This window comes from Apteryx rowi, unplaced genomic scaffold (genome assembly GCF_003343035.1).
Source record: "Apteryx rowi isolate R43461 unplaced genomic scaffold, aptRow1 scaffold_12, whole genome shotgun sequence".
Lineage (NCBI taxonomy): Eukaryota > Metazoa > Chordata > Aves > Apterygiformes > Apterygidae > Apteryx > Apteryx rowi.
In genome coordinates, this window is record NW_020447419.1 from 4,830,370 (window position 1) to 4,849,028 (window position 18,659).

The window sequence follows — 18,659 nt, forward strand, 5'->3', positions numbered from 1 at the left end:
TGCCCGGCCTGGCGCCCCGCGGCTCCCCCGCGCCGCCCCGCGCCGCCGCCGTCGCCCTGCAGGTGTCAGCGCAGCCCCGCGCAAGGCGCCGGCGCCTGCTCCGCGGCGCCGCCTGGCAGAGCGGCGTCTTCGCTTCCCTCTCTGCTAGATTTGTTTTTCTAATTTCTTTTTCCTTGCAGGTTTAGCAGCTGCTTTATTGCCAGGCTGAGCTTTCCGCGCAGGCTCTGCCGCTCTCCTCCTCCTTCCCCTTTTTTGTTCCTAGAGACAATCACTGTCTCTGGTCCCAGCTGCCACTGCTGATTTTTCATTACAGTTTAATTTAAAACTGGGATTGGAATGGAAATGTCTTTTTGCCATTTGGGGTTTGCGAGGCCTGTGGTTTTATTGCCAAAGGCACAAATGTTAGTTACTACTGTTTTTCCAGAGTACAAGTGTAAGGGGCCTGCCAAAGGGGGKCAAAAGGACCGGGGAGGCTTGTGGGGAACAGTAGGGGGGAAAATAAATCCACCTCACAGAGAGAAAATAGCCCAATTCTTTGCTTATGCATTTATGCTGGTACATGTGTTGTGTGCTAGAAAGAGGTGGGGTTGTAACATGTCTCTGGGCATGGGGCCTGGGCAGGGCGCTCGTGAAGCAGATGTAAAACCAGACCGAAGCTCTACTTGCTTCCTTGAGGGGGGAAAAACCAACAGAGAAACAGGCTAGCTACTTTTCATTTAAAGCTCCCTGGCTCTCTTGCTTCATATAGCAATCTGAGTGTTATGTAGCACCCTGCTCAGTAACGGCACTTTGGAGGGAAAACAAAACTGGAGTGAAGGAGATGCGTGAGAAGAAAAGGAGACCTGTTAGTCCCTGTCTCCTGTTCCCCTTTCCTTGTCTGCACCAGGAAGCAGGAGGCTACAGGCATAACCACAAGCTCTCCCAGGAGGTCATCGGCAAGCCTTCCTAAAGAAGTGTCCCCTAGCATGTCCCCAGCTGGCAGGACCCCTGCTGCTCCTCATGTTTGCCTTCTCCAACCGCCTCCATTAATGCACGCGGAAACGATCAGAGGAAGGAGACAGAAGTAGCAGTGTTTCCACGCTCAAAATTAAGTTAAGCTGGAAGGAAATTTAGCCCTTTCTCTCCAGAGATAGCTGGAGGAGGAGGTTGTGGACAGTTGCAGTCTTCAATTTAAATATTTAGCATCGGCACAGGAAGCTACTGTTTCCAGCAAGGCAGATTACAGATGGGAGTGCCTAATCTCTGATCTGCTACACTAAAAAACAATTATTGTCTTCCCTCCTAGGGAGAGCCTTATCTTTTCCTGGCTACATCATTTCAGATGTCAGCCGGAATTTCTGCATTATCTCGCTGGATCACACTGACTCTTCACACGTCCTACATTTCAACCTCCTCCCCAGTTGGCCTTGGGCTGCTCCGGATCTTGAGCTTGTCTGGTATTGATACAGCATTTCATTGTCCGTACGCCAGGGCAGGAGCACGTGACGCTCTGCGGAGACACACAGGGAAGCTGTTCTCCTCGAGCATTTTTCATATCTGTCTCCGCTGCCGAGCAGATTCTCGGTTGCGTACAAGCACCGACAATGCGTTCAGTGGGACGGCACAGCCCGCTTTCCTCCCTCATCTGAAGATACCAGCCTGTTCCCTCCAAAATACTGATTCTGCTCCCATGCCCTCTCAGAGAGCGCTGTGTTTCCTCACCCGCCTGCCCTGCTGAGCACCCTCTGCTCCCCGGCTCTCCTTCTCCCTTGTTTTTGGTTGTAATGTATACCGTTCTGGAGCTGAGGTTATGCTAGAAGAGTAGAAGATGAGATATACCCCTCAGCTTGCTCAGGCTTGCTTTGGCTTTTCTATACCATGCTTGCCATGACGTTAGCTGGCCTGAGAGGTACTCTGGGGCAGAGCTAGGGGGAGGCTGGTAGGGGAGGATGAAAATGCTGAATTTGATAATGGAAGGAACTGATAAGACTCCTGAGAAAGCAAGAGATGTGATCAGAATCAGCAGCAGAAGAAAGCCCAGAGAAAAAAATGAACCAATGTGCAATAAAAAATATTGAAAGACATTACGCCCGGTCCCCGATCCACTTTTACGGCTTTGGCAATCAGATTTAGAAAGGAAAAGATAGTTTTCAGAATCAGTGTAAATGAAGAGGCAACAGGATTTGGCAGGAGCACAAATGTGGTAAAGGCTGAACAGAGAAATGTTGATGATTGAGTGTCATCTTCTTCCCTGAAGGGTGCATAGATATCCCAGTTACCGGCTGTGACCATGCAGGAAACATTTCTTTGTACAGAGATCTTCCTGTATCCATGTCAGACTGCAAATTCCAATTTCAATGTCTGTTTTTTTCTGCTGTCTCTCTATTTCTAGGCTGGACCTATGTGCCAAGGGATAGTGACAGAAGGCTAGCARTGGGGGTTGTTTAGTCTTGATGATTCCCTATTCACATACAAGCAGCCTTGGAGAAAGAACTGGCAACTGTCCAGGAGAAAAAGTCAAAGAAAAAAACAAAACTCAACTTCCCCTGTTTGTTCTTCCCACCACAGAAGCAGAGTCTGCCCAGGTCACTGAATAATTAACAAACAGAGCAACAGCAGAGTCTCGGATTACCCRCAGTGGTTGGCGAAAGTAAGCTGGCCAAGGGGTTTTTTAGATAGAGAAAGGMAACTCTCTCATCGGCCAATTTAGACGGGGTGAGAAGCATTCAGACCGATTCTGTGTTCCTGAGGGGAAGCCATGTCCGTGAGGGAGGGAAGTGTCTTGGGCACATTAGAAGAGACCATCTATTCCCAGGAAGTATCTTCATGTGTCAGGTCTTCAGTATTTGGGGGAATCCTGAAGCCTACTCCAAACTGGGGAACCCTAGAAGCATACAAGCATGTCCACCAGGAGAAACTTGCCCAGAGCTTGACTGCCAGCACCTCTCAGGAAGGAATGAGCTCAGGGCTCTCAAACTTGCACCCGCTGCTCCCCGTGTTGCCACTGCTGGCAATACCAGGAACTCCTGCCCACACACCAGCGGGAAGCCACGCTCAGCTGCTTGCACAGTATTTGCATTTTGCATTGCTGTGGGACGCATCCTGTGAGCTGCAGCTGCCTCGTCTGGCTTTGGGCCTGCTCCGTGCCTCAGACAACAAGACTGGGGGAACCTACGCCCACATCTTCCTCCCACATCATCCACTGACACAACTTCATCCTGGCCTTCCTGCCAGTCCTTGTGATTTTTATGGAGGACTGTCTCACGGGACACTCCAGAGTTTGCCAATCCTCACTGTGTCTCTAACTCCCCACAACTTCCCCCCCACCTTTCAGTTTGTCTCCTATTGACAAAGCTGTAAGCTGCTCTTAATCACCAAAATCATTATTACTTATTTCTGGAAAAAGCCACACAGGAACAGACAAATTTCCAAGGCTAGCTCATGCCGTRATACAGAGTGACTCAACAAAATAACATCTCCCACAGTTTGCTCTCACACTTAGCTGCATTATTCATCTTTCTCATTGTCTTTTTTCTTCAGTAATAACACTTTGCACTTCCTGAGCACTTTCCACCTGAAGATCACATAGAAGGTTACAGAAACGAATGAATGAAACTGCCCAGCATCTCACAGGGTCAGAAGAAACGGCGAGTGCAATTATGTGACAAGTTATCTATTGGTACTTCTAAAACTTCTAACCTATAATTAAAGGTCTCCAGTTTTGCTCTGCAAACTGTCTCTCAGGAACAGTTATTCTCTGTCCTGCTCTTAGAGGCAATCACTGGCTTCTACACTGGAGCATGTTGCAGGGCTTTCCTGGGGGGAGGTGAGGAAAGTCTGAAGACCCTTCCTAATTGCATTTGGGGCCGTGTTAAAAATGTGAAAAGGACCAAGGAAAAGACAATGTTCTGAATGTCAGCATGGAAACTGCATGGATACCAAAAGACAGAGATGCTGGTTCAGCCCATAGTGTTTTTTGTTATCAGCTTGCCTCAAGAGACATTCTTTGTCAGGAGTTCTAGCAAAAAATTCCCCAAATGCTACTTCTACCAATCTAAGTCCTTAAAATCACACAAGTAAAATCCCCCAGCACATCCGCACCCCAGGCAATCATTGGGAAAAACATTGTTGCTTTTAGATTTCAGACCAAGCCTACTGATCCTTCTCCCATGCAACGGTAAATGGAATTCCAGTGGTTTGACCTTTCTCGCAGAACTGATGTCAGCACATGAAAACAATAATATTTCTTATCCCTGCTGTTCAGAACACACTTAAAAAGAACACGGAAAAAAAAAAAACCAAAACCAGCCTCCTCAGTCTTTGTATGGTTCAATATAATGCATATCCCTCCCAGTAAGGATTATACACCGGTGCTGTGGCAACACTGGAACATCTGTCGAAGGCATCACCAAGTTCCTCATGTTAATGTGAGCTAAGTATACACAGCACTGCCTTTATGAAACAAGGTACATGGTCTAACTGCATCATATGAATAGGAAAATATCTACAAAGACTCTGTAAAAACTTACATTTCCCCAAGATGCATTTAAAGGTAAATATTTTCTGAGCTATTTCTGGTCTCATCTTGCTGAGAAGCTGATTAAAGCTTTAAGTGCCTTACTGCTCAGGAATACTAGAGGCTGTCATCTGTTTTTTTCACCTCGTAGGAATCCTATCCAAGTCTGTTAGTCTGTATTTATAGACTCAGCCATGGAAGAAAATGTGGCCTGAATGTTAGCTGTCCAGTTTAACATGAAAATGGATTTTTGATCTCATTTGCTGGTATAGAAATCTTTTCAGAAATCTCATGGAAAATCTTATAAAACCCAGGTTAGCTGCCACATATGGGACCCATTAACTCCTCATTTCTGCTGGTTCTTAGCAAATTTTTGTCTGGTGACAACACATGAACTTTTGTGTGTTTTTGTTTTGCTTCATRCTGCAGAGCACTTTGTTGACTTGATTTGGTTTTGGAAAGCACTGAGCGTAGAACGCAGCCCCAGTATATCCAAAAGAATCAGTTAGTTACGTTAAATTATGTGGAACCACATTCAGATTCTTTGGCAGAGAAAAGAAGCTGATCTGCTTTCCCTTTCTTGGGTTTTTAGTGTTGGCCACTGTTGCACAGCAAGCTTTGCATCATGCAGTGCAGAGGCACACCTGAGAACTGTGTGCATTTGGACACAAATGGTATCACATCCTCCAGGAAGTAAAGGGGAAAAAAGTGAATCACCAGTTTCTAATGTGGTCTCTGAGCTAGACATGTGAGTGTGTGTGTACACGTGTGTGCATGTACAGGGCGATTCACTGCCCATTTATAAAGGTGGTATCATGCTACACACCTATTCGGGTGCCTTTGGCATATACCCATTGCAAAGAGCAGCTCATCCACACCAGCTGGGTATCCCACTATCATCTTGGGGAGAATGGGGAAGATACTACAAACAACTACACAGACTTTCTCCCTTGGCACCTAAAACCCAAAACTTCTGGGGGTCTAAACAGTTCCTGGACCTTCTGGGTTGTGGGGAAGAGGAGGCAAAAAAAAAGCCGTAACAGATGATAAAATTTCTGGGTTTCAGCCATTTATTTCGAAAGGCCAGAAGGCAAGCCCTGTCAAGGTTATCTGCAGAAATGAGTTTTCTCGGTCATAATGCAATAATGGGAGTCATTAGCAGACAGCTGCCTGTGTAACACTTTTCCCCGCTCTGCGTGCTCCTCCTGCCCCTGGCAGCCCCCAGCACGTCCTGCTGTAAGGGCAAGACTGCACCAGGATGGCCCATCATTGCGGCAGCGCGGCCGCTTCAAACTGGGCTGAGCTGCTTTGGCGGGGGAGAGCGGGGAAAGCTGTACAGCCWTTGGCAAGACCAAGTTTATTCTGAGCTGGCGTGATTAGCACTTCTTTGTCTTAACCTGCTTTTTCCTCAAAAGCGTAAATTACCAGAGGCTGGAGGGGTTTTTTGGTCTTTGCTTTCTGTTTGGATGGTAAGGGGGCTTGGTGGACTGAGTGTGCTTAACAGGCCAGGATGCACACCTTGCACTCATGTTTATGACTCTGAAATGCTCAGTCCCAAACCATTAGAGAAAGGATTTGTGTATTTAGCCTTCCTCTGAGGAACAGCCTACAGGAAAGGAAAGGCAAAACCTGCCAGATATTGAAGGTCTTTCCTTACAAACTCAGGGCTATTTTTAGTTTTCTAATGTAAAAAGTCAGTGAGATGAAGAGTGAAGTGATCCGTTTCCAGCAGAAAAACCGGCTGAACCTTCATTAATAATTCCTCATAGATGGCTGTGTGCCTTCATCTGACAGACTGACAAGCCATACTAAACAACAGTTACTGCACAAATGGAAAAGATGTAATTTTAATATCCAGCCTCATGGTGCTTCCATTGTCATGTTACATTATGACTGGAGTCTCCAACTTCCCAGAGAGACATGGCAGCAGCGTTATTTTATCAGGACTTGTGCAAATATGCTTATGATGGATGAAGTTTAGTGTTTTGACATGGAAATGTATTTGGAAACTAGAGCCGACACATGATATGAAGAAGGGGAGGGAAGAGAAAAAACAAGAGCCCAAATGCATAATCTTACCCTAGATCTGCCTGTCAGCGATAATTAGAAAAGGCCTACATCAAAATCTTAGCTGCAAACTGCCCAGCGGATGGGATTTCATAGTTCCTAGCTGAATGTCCTAGCTAGCTTTTACAAAGTCGGGTTAGTGGAAGTCAGTGACACAAATTCTATTCTTGGCCTTAATTCCCTTATAAAGTAGGTCGCTTCCCCTTGCGATGGGTCTCCTCATCAGTGAAGCAGTGGAAATAACAACATTTCTATTTTGCCACACCCTCCCATCTGCGGAGGACAGGAGGAGTTGGATTGTCTAACTGTCCTATGTGGTGCCAAAAGCAAGCCAAAACTTCTCCAACCTTTGGAGTGGTTCAGACTGGAGTCCCAGCTAAAGGTCTCGAATCCAACTCAGCCAGTAGTGGAAGTGGTGTGACCTCATATGTAGCACCAAGTCTGTGACAGTGACACTAGAAGGGAAAGAACAGCTTATAAAGCTGCTGGCCTGGGCCAATTTTAAAATGACAAACATACCCTAAGCTACCGGACTGTTTACTTTCCTCCCTCTTCCTGATGTTATCAGTATTTCCTAAACCCTGCCTGTCAGGCATGCTTTGTTAATAACCCTCCAGTACTCTCAGAGCAAAGGTTGCCCAACAGCTTTCTCATCTTCCTGCTGCCTGTCAGGAGAGGAAATCACAACTTTCAGGAGAACCTCACACAGAGGGAACTGGATAGCACGCCGGGGTCAAGGGTAAGAATGCACGAAGAAGTGAGAAAGCACAGGCGCTCCAGCCGGCTGCACAGGAAGAGCTTTGCCTCCGCTTTCCCTTGTTTACTATGTTGGGATGTTCCAGGAAGAAGCGCAGCAGGCTTTACATTGAAACAGCCAGCCAAGCACAAATCAGCCCTCGGCAGTTCAGCATGACGGGGTGAAATGACAACTAACAAACTTGGCTTAAGCTTGTGCCACGACTTAGCTCTTTCCTCTTAAACAAAGGAGTCTGAAAGTGCTGAGGACAACACTGCCACCATTTCACAAGTCTGGTATCTTCCCTCTCATCCTAATTGCCATCTGTGAGAAGCCCCAGTCAAACCAGATGTACCAAAGTGCCATCAAAATACTTATACATCCACCTATCTTCTCCTTTAGCAAAGGAAAACTCTTCCTAAGACTACGATTTGAAGGAAAAAGAACTTAAGCAAGGCTGGGAGAGAAAAGTGCTTTAAGAAATGCTCCTACATGTAAAACATGCTTCGTGGGAGCCTCTGATTGTTCAGCTAGTCTGCAGGTCCTTTTAGGTCATGTCTACAGAAGTGGGACAGACCCAAGCTCCCTTGTACATGTTCCACCAAGTTGGCCAGTCCCAGGGTATCTCCAGTCCCAAAGTGATGTGGCTGTGCTTCCCCTACTCTGGGCCTGAGCAAATATGCCTTGACTCCACCAGCTGTGCAGCAGCCCAGGAAACTGCCTTCCTCATGCAAGCAAGGATGCCCATATTCATCTGTCCTCCCCCATGYAGAGATGTACAAGCTCTCTGCAGCTCATACAGATACCCGCATAGCTATGCTGGGCCCAGAACAAAATATCCCAGGCATGGCTAGCTGTGACAAAAATCACTACGGCCTCGGTACCTGTAATACYCTAGTGCAATTCCTCCCTCTCTTGCTTACCCAGAAATGAAACCCCATGTACCCAAGCAGGTCCAGCTAGTTCAATACGTGGTAGCCCATCAACAGAGTTCACTAGAAAAATATCTCTCAGATTTGCTGCTGTCTGTGCTAAGTCTACTTCAAGATCTTGGTTTCTGCATGGGAATGGTCCTGACTATTGATGAAAATGTTGCTTCCCACAGAATATTCCACTAAACAATGAGAGCAGAGAACCAAAAATTCACAAAGGCTAGCATCAGCTGAAATAAAAATGGCCTCTGACCACATTACATTTAGAAGCCTCAGCAAGAGATGTGATGGATTCTCCATCAGCTGAAGATGTTAAATCAAGACTAGACATTTTCCTAGGATGAACTCTAGCTCCAGCAGAAGATACCAACCTGCTGAAGTGCTGCGAGTGACTTGTGTTAGGAAGGAGGTTGGACCTCATGCCACAACACTCTCTTCTCAGGAAAATCTGGGTCCCCAGTCTTCTTTGATGTCTTCTGGGAGTAGGAACCCACTCATGTCTACCCCCTCAACACTTCAGTCAGCTCTAGTTAGACAAACTGTGTCTCAGGATCAATGAGATCACCAGTCATACTCTTTTTTTTAATAAAATCATGCCATATTTTGGGAGTTAAATGGAGTTTTGCTGGGAAAATAAAAGGACCACTGAGATGCAACATTCTGTGATTCAGCAGGGGAAATTTTCCATGCATTGGACAMAACACTCAGGTAGGATTGAGCTCAAAGAGGTGAGGAATGGTTGTGCTTCAAATGATCTAAGTTTGTCTTTTCTAAAAATTCTCAAAGCAAAACAATGTAAATGATTAGAAAATTTCTATTCTCCCCTCATGAAGCCTTTTCATAAAAGTTACAAGGTGAGGAAATATCTTATAATAGATCTTTCTTGTAAAAAGTTATAACTTTCTGCTGGAAAAATGAGTACTCTTCCACGACATAACTGAATGCCACAGGAAAACTGAAAAAAAAAATAAAAAAAGAAGACTGCCAAATAGTTTATTTAGCTGGAATGCAATTTTCTGTTGGAAAGTAGAAATAATTTCTATCTGTCCTAAGAAAACACAATGTCCTAATTATTAGTTGGGAAAAAAAAACAATAACCTTTAGCCTCAATAACCATTATGTAAAATGATCTTCACCATCTGCACAATAACTGGAATGTCACCACTTGACATAATTAATAATAACTAGCTCTTAGAGTTCTCCTTATCACTAGATTCCAGAAAAGATAAGTAGTATTTTACTGATTAGGAAACTGAGGCATGGATTGGAGAAATGGTTTCATCATCATCATCATCATCATGTAGGTTGGCAGCACAAAAGCGTGTAGTACCCACATATCCTGAATGTTTACTGGGCCTTGTCAGAGCCGTTGATCAGAGATGGCAAAGATGTAACCGGAAGATGTGAAGAAGAAAACCCTTACCCTGGCATATTTAAAGTTGATGAGCTTGAATAAAGTTTTATAAGGGCTTGTTTTATGGAAAAGAACAATCTTTTGTAAGACAGAGAGAAATTACGGTGGATGGGAAGAGAAAGAAGGAAAGAGAGAAAAGAATGAGCTAGTCAGCCTTTGGGCTGTACCTGAACGCCAGGCAGATTCCTCAGGGGGATTCCAGAAGCACTGAGAGATTTTGATCTTCCTGCTAATTGTTTCATATTTGTTTTTCAGATAGCACAAGAAAGCCAAGGCAGTACCCAGGGGAGTGGCTGGCAGCTGTTCAAAGACCAGTCTCTGGAATATCAGACAATGTCGAGCACAAGTGTCCAGGAAAAAGAAAAATAAGCAGACACAGGGAGAAGTCTATGGAGAAGCAAGCTACAAAGCAATGAGCCACCCCACACTGAAAGACATACTGAGCATGCTTTTCAAGAGCATTCAAAACCCTTGCCTTAACTGTTGCATGTATCTTTCCTGTGCAAGGGTGGCTTCTCTTGATAGAAGCCAGCTGCCTTTTCACACACCAAGCTGAGGCTGGGAGCGTGCAGGAGCAAGTATCTACAGATCAGGACAAAAATCAAAAACAAAAACCATTGTCTGAAAACTAATTAGAAATATACATGACTGATCAGGGCGGTAAGACAAGCCAAAAAAGTAATTGAGAGGCAGAAATAAATAAATAAATAAATATGTGTGACTCCCTTCAAGAGGAAACGAATGCCATGAAGAAAAAAAGTAAGCTTCAGTTATGGGAAAAGGAACTGCTACCCCTTTCAATTTCAAAACGCTCTTTAAATTATTCTTATTTTGGGGGAATGCTTTTCTTGAAAGTAGGTGAATTGGATTTGAAAATGTCATTAGAATGCAACTCAAGATGCCAAACTCAAGGAAACATAAAGGATAAAGCAGACAGGGTAGGTAATAAAGTGCCAAACCACTGCACTCCATTCCTAGTTAATTAAAGAAGCCTGCCAGATGGTCATGGTGCAGAATCAGGGCCCTGAAGAGGGAGCTCAGTGGTAGGTCTTGTTACAGCCTGTCCTTTATCCATGGATTACAGAAATAGGAGGGCGGTATCAGGGGAAAGGCTACTCTGGACATTTCAGTTTTCTTTTCCTTTTCCTGTCTCTCAGAGTAAAGATCTTGGGGCTGACCAGTTTTGATGAGTTGCAGTTTTTATGAGCAAAAGGATGCATGAGGTCTCAGGATTGGGACAAATGCAGAAGTGGCTTATGACAAGTACTTCTTGAAAAAGGAGCCATGGATTATGGACACAATTTTGTGTTTGCCATGGAGCAAGATATTTAAACAAATGCATAGGGATGTAAGGAAAGGAACAGCTCTGGAGGCGCATGAGATAGGTCTGGCTAGGCCAGAGGAGAGGTACTTCTCCCTCCAAGTCTCTCAAAACGATGACCATGTGTCTTTCCCCCAGTCCTCATGGGAATGAGTAAGTTTGGAAATTGTGTATTATGAAATGGGCATTATGAAAAATGCTAAAATACTGGTAACTGCTCTCCAATTAGGCACAACTTCCAGAGTCTTTGCTGTACCTAGCCCAGAGTCCTAGTTTTCAGACTAGCCCCTGGCTCACACCACTAAAGCTTTTGGTGGAGAGTTAATCCTTCAACTGAGATAAACCCAACTGGAAGTACTGCCAGCATTCTTACATTTATTAACAGCTTCAAATCAAAGTTTGTGACTTTGCATGAATTATTTGCAGTATGTAACTGTTTTTGGTGGATTTAGTCTTCCTTCTAGTCTGGTACAGAGTATGTAGAAATATACTTCCTTTGTATACTTTCTTTGTCCTACATTCATCCAGTTGTTCTGTAAAAAGCCCGTTTCAGCCTACAAATCTGTGGCAAATTGCCTCAGTTATTTGTTGAAATTTGAATTGTTTCATGGTATCACTGATTGCTACAATCATATAGCATTGATTTTCTTTTTGATAAAGTGACCATCAAAATCTAAAGCATTTTCGTGATGCCCGCTGGTAGTCTGTGGAAACGAGACTTAGCCAAAGCATCATAAGACCAGCTCTTCATAGACATCCCTGTCTATGGGCTAGTGGTAAGCACATTTAGAGAAGCTGCAAACACCACTGTGAATCAGCTCTTTTCCTTCAGCAACAGCCTCTCTCACTGTTACTCTTGTGGTTGTACTAAGATCCAGAATCCTAATGCATCAGGTGCTCGTATGTGCCTATACATAAACCCATCCCTGATCCAAAGCACTGACAATCTAACTACACAGTCTAAACAGCGTAGAAGAAACTATGAGTATCTTCACTCCATAAAAGCAAGCTGAGGCTCAGAGGGGTGTCATGACTTGCTGAAGACAGCACAGGTGCTGAACTCTTATGTCTTGTTTTTCTCCCTCCCAGCCCACCAAATCTCTGTTAACCAAACCGCAGAATCTCTCTGTGTTAGCTGCATTCAGGGGCCACTCAATACCTTTTGAAATGATGAAACAATTTCAGCTCATCTACTTGCAGGGGTGTAGGGCAACTTCTTTTCCTTACAAAAAGCCCCAGTGATGCAGACTGTAAGTTAGGAATGACACAGATATCAAGCAGGACTTCACAATCCAAATCAAGCCAAGACAGCTAGTTACCATAACAAGGTATGGGAGGAAAATCTCAAGAAAGTTGAAAGACTACACAAGGTGATTAAAAAAGAAACACTTAGAAGAATGCAGTCATGTCAAGCCGGTGCCTGGGTTAGCTACGTCTGTGCTGTAATTTCAAGACTACCCACAAAAATAGTGAGTCCTACAGCTATTTGCTACTGCTTTGACAGCATGGAGAACAGTCCCCTTTCAAACCAGGAATCCATGGAGAGAGGGACCATTAGAGTCCACCTCAGGAGAAAAGAACTGCCAGCATTCCCAGAAGAGAAGATGGAAGCCAAATTGCCCAAGATCTTCCTGAAAGTCTTGTGAGAAAAAGGCCCTTCCTGTAGAGGGTTGAGATTTTTGCATAGGGACTCTGAGGGACAGAGGAGAGCAGGCTGTTTGCCAAGTGGGAAGTAGGATGTTTGCTCTCCCAGGGAGAAATCAGCACAAACTCCTTTTGCTAAAGTGGCCTTGTGCATATCAGCTCCTCACAAATACACAGCTTTTGCAGGGTGAATAGCTCTGAGCCAGGGACACACTGAGGCTGCCTCTAACCTCATTCTTCACAATACTCTGCCTGCAGGGATCAAGTCACCTTGCAAAGCAGAGACACCCTGTTCTGGACTTCAGCTTCCCCCCAGAGCACAGACAAGCTCTCACAGAGCTCCAAGGTTCTTCTAGGTGGATACAGTAGGACCAAGGGTGGGAAACAGCCTGCCCTGCAAACAGATGGAAAGAGGGCCTAAAGGGCTGGAGCAAGAGCCCCTCCTGCCAGTTAGGGATAGGACAGGCTTTCAAATAAAAATGCCATTTGTGCTGGGATCCAAGGAATACACCAAGCCCTTCCTGAACTGCACACAACCACTCCCCACTACTGCCCACTCCTTTCCTCTTCCTCCTTTTACAGGATTCAGTGGGCCTCACAGGTTAACAAACTCCAGCTGCATCCACTCACCAGACACTTATCCCTCAGCTGTCTGCTTCCAGCTCTGCAGACCTGACAGGAAAGTGGAGTTTTGGCCTTGGCTCAGATGCTATAGTGATAAGGGCCATGGAAATACCTTTAGTTAAAACAAACAATATTACATCAGCCTTTTCCATTTTAGGATTCTGAAGTCACCAAATCAAAAGCTTCGGCCTCCTTCTTCCCTCCCTATCTCACTGTAAGAAGGAGAGGGGGTCTCACTCCAGGTGGGTTAACACCCCTGGACTGGGTACCTCCCTGGAAGACTGGAGCATGTTCTAGCTTTACCGAGGTCTTTGGAAATCAACAAACACCATGTTTGCCGCACTCTGGAGAGTAATTCTGTGCGTGTGCTGCAGCAGCGGGGCAGGCTGCAGTGAGCTAGGGTGCGCGTTCAGTCTGTTTCCCGGGGCGCTCAGGAGCTGGGGTGCTTGCCTCTCGAAACCTGCCAGCAGCCTACAGCTGCCCTTGACATTGCTCCACCATAAGAAAACACACCCAGGCTTTTGCAGCAAGTACTGACAGACCCTGACATGCAAATGTGCCACCCAAACCAGCTGGTGGCTTAAGCTCTTCACCAAAGTGGTGAGTGTTATCTGTGGATGGATGAAAGCAAAGGAAAACTCAAACCCCTCTCATTTCAGATCCCCCCTGCTTCCTATCCCCAACCTCATCTTGAAAAAGAGGAAAAAAGTGCATCAGTAGGTTGTTTTTTGTGATGTCCTCATCAGTGGCAAAGAAAAAATCATTTGTCATTCCTTGGTCTGATGGAAAATCTGCGCTTAGGGAACATAGCCCCTGCTGACAGTGTTTTTCATTCCACATGAGCTGTCGAGAAGCTTAGCTGAAGACATCCAGCAAGCACATAGATCAAATGAGATCAGCACAGCTCAAAGCCCAGTAGTTCCTGCAGGAACCTACAGGAAGCTCTCCTGCATGTCCCAGCACATGGGGAACATTTGGGAGGCCAAGCATTTAGGATGTGCCTGGGCGGAGAGAATGCAAATATGTTATTTAAATCCACAAGATAATGAAAACTGAAATATGTAATTGCACCTGTGTGGCCCAGTATTGACTCAAAACAAAATGCATTTCCAGACTCATATTAATAAATGAATCCCCTGAAAAGTGTGAGGCCCACTGCAATCCAAAGAGTGACATTATTTTCACATTTAGTAACATGATAGGGGCCTTTTACACAGCCATTAGGGATACATAAAATATCTTTTTATTTCCTTTCAGCTTTGCCTGAGATTTAACCCCTTCTCTGCTGCTGGGGAGAGAGTATACCTGCTGCTGGCCTGTTTCTTGGCATGCAGCTGAGAAGGCAGAAGCAAAAGAGCTGCCGGCAGTGGGGGATGCCTGCGTGCTCCTCTCTAGGCAAGGCACTAATCAAGTCCTTTGGTCTTATCTTGGAAAGTGGTTGAACTGTCCCTGCTACTCCCTGAAAGGGATCATACCCAGTCCTCAGGTCAAAAAGAGTCTCGTCACTGCCTTCTGCAGCAGCAGGATAAGGGCCTAAATGAACAGCTCCCAGGCCCAAACTTGCAAATAGCAAAGTGAAAAAGCACGCAAAGAGAAATCAGTGGGGGAAAGTCCCATGGGTAGAATCCACTTCTGGTTGCAAAGCTGACAGTAGTTTCACCCTCGTGGGCAGAAAAGCAGGCAGAGAGCCTGATGCCTCAGAGCTTCAGCAGAAACTGAAATAAATGCACGGCAAGAAAAAGGAAGTCAGATGCTGATAAGGTGCTTTAGAGCTTGTGTTGACGTACATGTTTGTTGTAAACTGTGTTCTCTAAACCTCACAAAGCTTCATGTCACAGCATCTCTCTTTTCAGTACTTCTCTCATCAGCATATCTGGTTTGGGCTGCATTTCTTTAGATTCTTTCTTTGCTCTCATGCAGATGTCAGATTTTGGGCAATCCTGCTGTTCCGGCTGTTTATCAATTTTTGTTATGTCCTGCAAATTGCTCCTACAGAATGCACAGGGAGTGGATGTAAGAAGCTAGAAACACAAGAGTTTGCCTTTCCAAAGCACTATGAACCTTCTCTCCAAGGATCCCCAAAGTATTGAGACAGCGTATGTATTGCAACTCCCCTCTGATACTTTAGAGCCATTTGGTTTTGCGCCACTGATGCTTCTAATCAGCCCAGTCATGTCTCAGTGACTATAAACAYGGTGAAGTGAAACCAGCAATATATTCTTCTTCCAAAGGCTAATATTGAGCAACCTGAAATTTAAACACAGTCCAAAAGGCTCTGCTCCAAACACCTCTCAAATCATGCCTTTCAGGCACTGGTGAAAGCCACCAAACTCAGATGCAACTACTGACTGCAAGGGTTTACATTTAGAATTTTAGTTGACACAGTGTCAAGATAGGGACCGTTTGCAAAGCTGGATTTTTGGTAGCTTTAAAGTAGGCCAGTGTTAAACACAGGTTTTATTCTCTTCTTCAAGTGTGACAAACTTTTGTGGGAGCTGTTGCTCTTCCACAGCTTGCTTGTTAGCATGACCCTGTCCTCAGCTATTACCCTCCCCACACTTCCTTTGGAGAATAAGTCCATCGCTGGAATTGTGTCTGCTTTTATCCTGAAGGTTAATAATTATTTTCTTTGCAAGGAAGGAACCGTCTTGCCATTTTTTATTATTATTTTTGGCTGTAATCCTAAATGGGATAAAGAAAAGAGTTTTCATATGCTATATATTTGAAGGGCTTTGAAGATATCACTTCACAGAACAAGTAATTTTAGAGTTTCTGACAGACGGATTTTATATGGTCTGAGGAATAAAGGGCAGAAAGGCGGCAGCAAAGGGTATGTTACTTAGATAGATATCCACTTGTGTTGATGAAGCATATATATACTGAAGGGGGGAAATGCTGTCTATCGGGGCAGGGTTAATTCAGCAAGAGCAAATCAACATTATAGGCAGCATGCCAAGAAGGAACAATAAGGGATATATGTTTGGCTGCAAAATGGAGCTAAGTCAGTGCATTTTCCAAGCATTGCTAAGTAGGTGTTTACTCTTCAAGGGAGTCTATGTCAAAAGATGCTACTGCTATTTATGGTTTTTAAAGCTGAAGGATTGTCACTTCAGCTCCCTGGTTTTGCAGTTGTTGCACATTCAACCAGTCCAGTCCAAAAAAGATTAAAAAGTCAATGAAGGATTGATTGCAAGATTGAGTTCACGGTTGGTAAAAGGATGACAAGTAACTGGTGGGAAAAGTAACAACAAGTAATGGTTGTGCAATGCAATCTAAACATCCATCAGCACGGGAGAGAGACCTCCTCTACCACAGAACGATGATGATTAAGGGCAGCCTAACATGCAGTGGGCACTCTGCTCCTAGCAGGGACAGAAAAATGTAGACCTGGACTGGAAAATGAACCCACCCAAGGTCAGGATTTTGGTCTGTCCTGTCCTAATGGAATGGGTAGGCCACAAAATCCCCTTCTTTGTTTAGGACTCCAAACAGAGCCTGAATTCAGCTGAGTCCTCACAAAAATATCACCAATAATAAAAACTCATTCTGAAGTTAAGGAAAAGCTGCTTGCTGAATTTGTTTGCTACCTCACTAGCTTTTTAATTAAACAAAAAGTATTAATTCTCCCCTACCCATTCAAGCTGTGCAGGAGATGGCATGCAAGCAAGCATCAGTAGAGAAGAAGCAGTGTTTTTCCAGAACAAAATTGGCACGCCTGCTATTGCTGACTGCTGCTGCTCCTGCTGCTATTCCCCAAAGTATCATTTTGAAGAGTTTTTTTGTAAAAATATGGTGGTCTCTCCTACTCCAGGTGAAGTTACCAGTAGCATATGGAAAGAAAAGACTTCAGACATCTAAAAAAATTAGAGTCGCTATTATTATCAAGGCAAAAATAGCCATATTAAGCTGTACCTATCCTACTTTCCTTTGGATAGTTCAGCTGTAATCAGAGAATCAGGACCTTCTGCCAAAGTCCCTGATACGTGGGGTGGATGATCATTCGAGGAGACAAAAATCTAGTCCTGACAAAGTGACGTGTCAGAAGGTGAAGGCTATATCCATTAATAGCACGGTCTAGTCTGCACTGTCATCCCTAACCACAGGAAGACATGGGCAGGCATGCCTTCCATCAGCACGTCAGCCAGTCTTGCTGAATTATGTCTTCTGAAGTTTGAATGCTTTTGTCTAAAGTGGATTGACCCTCCACTAACAGCTGAAGGCTGAGTTTGAAAAAAATCAAGCCTTGAAATTCCTACTGGAAAGTGAATGTGAGCTCTTACCTTGTCGTTTCACAGTCGAAGCATTTGGCATTAAGAGATCAAGCAGGGGAGATGGGAGGCATGTGAAGGATGAGCAGAGAAGAGCTTTTCCCTTTTTAAAAATGAAGTAATTAGCCTAGTAAGTGCAGAAGGAGGAGAGAAAGGAAAGGGAGACCCTTTTGTTAGGCATTTATAATACAATCCTCTCTCCTAGCCAGACGTGTTTGCAAGATGGTACCAGATTGTGCGCACTGATGAAGGCAAGGACTAAGGCACCACTAAATTACCTTCAAAGGCATCCATGTGGGGAATCCTCATTTCTAAAAGCCAGCAGTGTTCCCTCTGTGCGCAGTGCATTTCTAGCTCTGTACCACATGTTCTTTAGGACCTGCCAGGGTGTAGTGGACACTGCCAGTTTCCCCACAGCAAACATAGTTTTTCTTCTGGTTTTAAATAACAGATGGAACCCTTGGCTGTACTGGGCAGTTTCCCAGGCTTTTATGGGTATTATGACTAGGACTTTGATGGGTGAGGGACAAGGGCTGAGGAGCTGGCAAGCACTGAAACAAACCAAAAGCCCTACAGATATACAAGTTTCTATAAAGCAGTTCTTTGCATGCTGGATAATCTTTGGTTAAACACATCTTCTATAAAAAGAAGACTTCAGTGTGTTCAGCAAATGCCTGGAATAACAATTGCCTAGTTCTTACTGTCCAGGAGCATAAACAAACAAAAAATTTACATTTCCCCTACTACCTTCAGGAAAACCCTCTTCTACAACAGAGTCTCCCAGCCCCTCATTGCAGCCTGAATTTCAATGTTAGAAGACAGAGCCAGACCATGGAAAAGGGGAAAAGAGTTATGAGTAACTATTTCATAAGCTCCTTCCCTTTGAACCTTGCCTCACACACTGTTCACCACTCACGCAGCCTTGCCTCCGAGCTGCTTTGTCAGAATATAATGGGCAGGAGTTGGAAGCACAGCTCAGTTCACTGTAAGCACTCTGTAAACCTCCAGGGTAATTGAAATGATACATATTGCGGGAGTTGTTTGAATAAAAGAATATCCAAAAGAAGAGAAAAGAGCAGAGCCAGCTGTAAACTGCTCTGAAAGCAAAGGCGAATGTGTTGTCATGAAACCTGGAAGCCTGAAGGAAGAAACCTACCA